The following is a 6,000-nucleotide window of genomic DNA, read 5'->3' as shown; positions in this document are numbered from 1 at the left end:
TGCAAGTATTGATCCTTGCGGCCAACTTCTCCACATGTGGATCCTCCCGAAATCACTATAGACATACAAAGATGGTTCCCTTAATTCTATCAACCAGAAGTGTGTGAAAACGATTATTAGACATATAGGGAAAACTCGTTCGGTCAAAGCATGGGAGATGATCAATACGCCTAGAAAACTACATCCAGAACAAACTCGTGCAAAATAAAGCCAGCAAATGGCACCAATTTAGACATAAACCTTTCCCTCGGGAGAAAAACAGAATGGGGAGCTAAAGCTGCACAATATATGCTCCGCATTTTTAGACAGTCAAAATTCTAAATATCTCTAATGCAATAAAACAACAAGGAAGAAAACAAGTTGCACATGATTTAATTTATGGTCGCTTTACTTCTAAAGTTTCCCCTTATATGAGAGCCTTGTTCCCAACAAGGGCCATTACTGTATTTGGAATTCTTGTATGAAAAAATATCCAAAAGTTAAAACTATATTCGGCAAGACAACCTCTCTAACAATGATACTATAAAAATTAACAAAACAAAATTCCCAGGCAGATATATACAACATTGAGAATGCAGAAGAAACCATAATCAAGAAGAAAGCTTACTGATCCTGCCATTCATCTGTTCAGTATATATCTTATCAGACCGAATAAATTTTCTTATCAGCATGGGGTGCATCATTAAGTAGCAGACCTACAGTCCAGAATCTAATAAACAATAAAGCATGTGTATGTACTTAATAACCATGGGTAGAAAGCAGAATTAAGGCAATATATATTGGGCTACAGGCATGAATTTAATATAGCATTAAAGCACACTTTATATGTGTACTCGATAACCATAGGTACAAAGCGGATTTCAGGTAGTAGATATTGAACTCCAGGCATGAATTGTAACATATCTTTAGTAAAGTTCAAATATAAACAGAACACCATGACAGTTATTCTGTTCCATCTTAAGTGAAGAAATGCCTGATGGGACACCCTTAATTGCTCGGTACCCTTCATTAAAATTTGTGTTTTCTACACAAGTTGTGGTTTATACTTATTACTTAACAGAGGAAAAATGATTATGTGATATAGTAAACTGAATATGTCTTCTAGAATAATTATTCCAATTAAAAGTAGATGTTGCTTGGTCTTTCCTCTAAGCAAATAGTAATGTTTCCAAGATGATAAAACACAAAGTTAGCTCTAATGAAACCTCCGTGGAACCAGTTTGCTTTGATGAAACCTCCACTATATAGAAGAAAAACATGTAAAATGTCACGGGTTACTCATGTCCAGTGGATGCGATAAAGGAAATATCCATAAAAAGTAGGATGAAGACAAAACTAACAATGAATATAGCATGAATAGAATATCCTAACAAATAGAGTAGGACATTTATAGTTGTCATCGTAGGATATTGCACTATAAGAACAATACCATTACACTATTGGACTCTGTTTGTAAAGCGTCCCTAAAGCGTCGTGTTAGAGCGCCCTCCAGGCTCAAAGCGTCCAACTCGCTTTAGACATGTGTCTAAGGCATCCGCCTTTGACACTAAAGCGTCTAAAGCGCCTGCTTAAGCGTCCTGATTGGCGCTTTAGGGCAGAGAGGATGCCTTAGACTTGCCAGGCAGGGGAACTGAGATTTCTGGCGGGGAAAAAGGGTTGGGCGGGAAAACTGGGCTCACCTGTGAAACAGTTACAGGAGGGGAAAGCAAGAGAGAGAACCAAAACCAGAGCGTGCAAATATCCAAGCTTTCAGCTCTTTCCTCTCTCCTCTGGCAGCAGCTTCCTCAGATCTGCACCAGCCTTTTCTGCTTTGTTGTGTGTTATGCTATGCACAGCTCCTCTGCTGTTAGGTGCTGCTACTGCCTCTCTAGCAGTTGGCTAGTTGCTTGCTGCTTAGTGGATGGATCATAATATATGTGCTCACTGGTGGATTAGAATCAACATATATATATATGTCTCACTAAATGGTGCTCTATTATACTGCCCATCAGGTTCAGAGTCTGTCTAAAGTGTCGCCTCGCTTTACACTTTATCGCTTAAGCAGTGAGGCACCCCCTAGCGCCTCACTTCGCTTTACCGCTTTAAAAACATAGCTATTGGAGCATCACAACATTGTCTGCAAATAATTCTCGGGAACTGTAAAAAAAGAACAAAAATTATTAAAGAACTAAACCTGAGCTTTCTCCTCATCTTTCTTATCATCCTCTAGCATCCCCCGTCTGCCTCTAAACTTCAGCGCCTCCTCCCAGGTAGATATTTCTGCAGTGTGGCAGATAAGAAGTTAACTAACCTATATATCTAATGCATATTGCCAGTCTAATAAGCAAAAAGATTACTGTTGATCACAGCCAAACCACTGGGTTAGAGCCAAGAGCAGGAACATCTCATGCAATTCTCTTTCAAGCAACACTTTATTTGATCCGTAACTATTATCGGTTTATAGTCCTACTACAAATTTAGATACCTGAAGGAACTTGTGCGCTCTGTCATTTGAATAAACTAAATAATTCGAGAATGTAAGGGAAAAGTAAAAAGATATCAACATGTAAACCAACATTACTATCCAGAGAATGGAGCCGCTGATAATGTGAATGGAAGCAAACTTAGTATTTTCTCTACCATCACTAATGAATTCCAATTTGTTCATGCTCTCCAAATAAGAGGCAAGAACTATGGCTGATGTGCCCATCAAGGTTCCGACCAAAAATCAATTAATGAACAACCGTAAACTACACATATATGCTAGAGGGGTCTATTATTTACTTCCTTTATGTCACCATGCTATGCAAATCGTTCAATCCTATCACTTGTGCTTAAACTGAACTTCTATCAGAAACATATACAACCTTGTAGCCGAGGAGAGACTTCATAGGTTGAATTTATCTACCTGTTAACCATTATGTTTCCTTCTGGGTGAACTATAATATAAGATATTGCTCCATACAAGGTCTCAGAATGATAGCCGCAAAGGTAAACACCCAGAAACACACATATATAGGGGTAAAAAAATGATTAATCAACACCATAAAAACAAACACACAATGTTTTGGTACTAAAATTTTTATTCAGTGGAGCAAGGAAAATAGGGAGCAGAGATGAAAATGTTCATACAATAAGACCATCATTGATGGGGAGCGAAAAAGAGTTAAGCATTTCGAGAGCAAAGCCTGCAAAAATGTATAAAAAAAGATGGACTCTTGACCTGTTGCCATGTCCTCGGCATCGAGTGCTATCACCATGACCGAGTAAAACAAATGTATCCTATCCCAGCTTGATTGGGTATATAAATTCCCAAGGAAACAATACAAAACTATACTATACCAATATAGTGGTGTAAACTAAAATACTAAAAAAGAATCATAGCCCATTCCAAAATGACTACATATACATACAAACATTTTCAGGAGAAACAAAAACATCCAACAAATGGTTGAATCATGAATACGCAAAGCATATTGCTAACAAGACCCACCATGCAAACGGTCATCATAAATACTTTTGAAGCTTGTTTTCTGACCATACCAACATAACTGAATATCAAGATGATCAGGGCAAACAAATTATTAACAGAACCATGTATGCTTGTGCAGCTAATCAGGCATCTCTCTAAACAGAGCAGAAAAGATAATTTGCTCCCACAATCATATGTTCTAATGCAACGAATGAAACATCTATATCAAACAGCCATTGAGAAAACTTTTATAAAGTGCAGCGTTTAAGGATTTTTGTTGATGCGCTCAAATTCTCTCTGCCTGATCAAAACAACTGCTTCAACCTAGACCAATGATAGTCCTGTATGTCATATAAGGTAAGAAGAGTGAAGTGGATAAGGATTTTTTTTTTGTTAAACAAAACATATTTTGTCAATTGCTTTATCTAGAACATCAACAAGATGCTCTGCATACTGGCAGCCATCTAATCCAACAAAAAAATCAACAGCAAGCCCCCTTAAAAAGCCAGATGGCATAGGTTTATTTTATAAATAGTAAAACATAAGCATTAGCAGTCCTTTAAGCATGAAAATGAAAAAGAGAGGATTGAAACAGTTAAAGGAAGAAAGAACCACCTTTTTTTGTCGAGCCATTCCTTTTCACTGAAACTTTGTTAGGCAAGCCTTGTGGCATATGTAACCCTGAAATTTAGTAAATCTGTGATATATGTGACCCCTATAATTTAGTAAACAGTGATATCTATGGCCCTAGAAGGTACTGTAACATTTTGTAATGGAATATAAGATAACATTGCCAAGAAAGCATGTAAATAATAAAATCAACATACTTACTTTGAAATGCATAGATATTGTTCACAGCCATATTCTTATACCCACAAAGTAGCATGAACTTCAGTATCATTAGCACTGCCAAATCTGCAAACAAGAGAACTAATCTCGTAAGAAACTTTTCTTTACATTGTACCTTTGATATCTTGTTGTATGCCATTCGCCCATTCCAACTGTGAACCTGTCCAGTTGCTGACGCAAAGTAGCTGCCATTTACGTGATTTACATTCTCATATGCAGTTAACTCATGCCTGCGGATATTACATCTTGTCCGGACCAATTGCTTAAACCTTCTCCCAAATGAGGACTTTTTATAATAGTCTCAATTCCGCTTAGTGATTCTCCTTCAAATGAAAGATTAACAGGCCAAAAGCATCGCAAGAAAAGAACATGATTGCATACTGCACATGTAAGAAAATGACTATATGGATAACTGAGAACGAGTATGAATGTATATTCATGCTGAAATTTGCGAAAATTAATAGATGAAGACTTAGTAAAATCGATGGTCTGCACCAAAAACATTATAATGTAAAAACTATCAGAACTCCTCAATGGCTCATGCATAACATGCAGTAAGTTTTCTCTGAATTTTGTTCCTAAAATTACATGATGGCGAACACTGCAGGCCAGCAAGAGAATTGATGAACTGCTTGGTATACAACATCTAGTCAAGTGCTTCAAATATTCTGTCGACGAATAGTCCAAACAAAAGGTTTACCTGATTGTAGAATTTCATTGACGAATTCCAAAACTGTAATTTGAGACAAGATCACAGGACAAGTCAAAGTGCTTAACCAGAATTTCATTAGCAAATTCCGAAAACACAAATAGTCAGGACAGTGTCGTTGCAATAAAATCCTCTGAGATATAATTAAAGGTGGAACCACTATAAGAACAAATTAGCTCATGAACATATCATAAAACATGACAGGGAAAATATTGCTCAAACAAAGTACAGAGAAAAGAGAAGAAGTAAAGAGAGAGGGCACCTCGACAAAATTTTGAAGGAAGATGTCTTTCACTCCTAGAGCTTCTAGAGCCGACACCCTCATCCATGAGACGAGACGAAGAGGAGAGACGAGCTTCTCCTGCCGCCGCGCCATCTCTCTCTGCCCAGTACCCCTGCCTGGAGCACCGTCTTCCCTCCCCCAAGTACTCTCCTGCTGAGGACGAGTCAAGGCCGACGGGCACCGGCGGAGCATGGGGCAAGGCTGCTGCTCCCCTCCTCCTGTCGAGTCCAACTTGAGGGCAAGCACCTCCTGCCGAGTCTCGAGGGCGAGCTCCTCCTACCGAGGCCGGATCGAGGCTTACGGACATTGGCAGAGCACGGGCCGGCCGAGGCCGAGGAGACGGCGGCGGCAGGAGAGGAGGCAGACGAGGCCGAGGCAACGGCGGCGGCAGGAGAGGAGGCGGCAGCGGCGGCAGGAGAGGAGGCGGCTGCGGGAGCGCGGGCAAGGTCTCGCTACTTTTGCTCTTTTCTCTCGCTGCAGCTTCCCCTTTTCTTTTCTCTGCTGCCCGCTCGCTCGCTGCTCTCTCAAAGCCGCGCACCCGCGAGACCGACAGATGGGCCCGCCGCGGCTGAACCGGAGGCGCCGCCGCTGGGCGCAAACGAGGACGGTAAAAAACCGCCCTGCCAACCCACGAACGCCCCTGGCAACCCAAGATCGATCGCTCCTGTTTTCACCCGGACACAGAAACGCACACACCGTGTCGCTGCT

This window comes from Triticum aestivum, chromosome 3B (assembly GCF_018294505.1).
Source record: "Triticum aestivum cultivar Chinese Spring chromosome 3B, IWGSC CS RefSeq v2.1, whole genome shotgun sequence".
In the NCBI taxonomy this organism is placed as follows: domain Eukaryota; kingdom Viridiplantae; phylum Streptophyta; class Magnoliopsida; order Poales; family Poaceae; genus Triticum; species Triticum aestivum.
The sequence above is the reverse complement of the archived record's forward strand: the minus strand, read 5'-3'. Positions refer to the sequence as shown.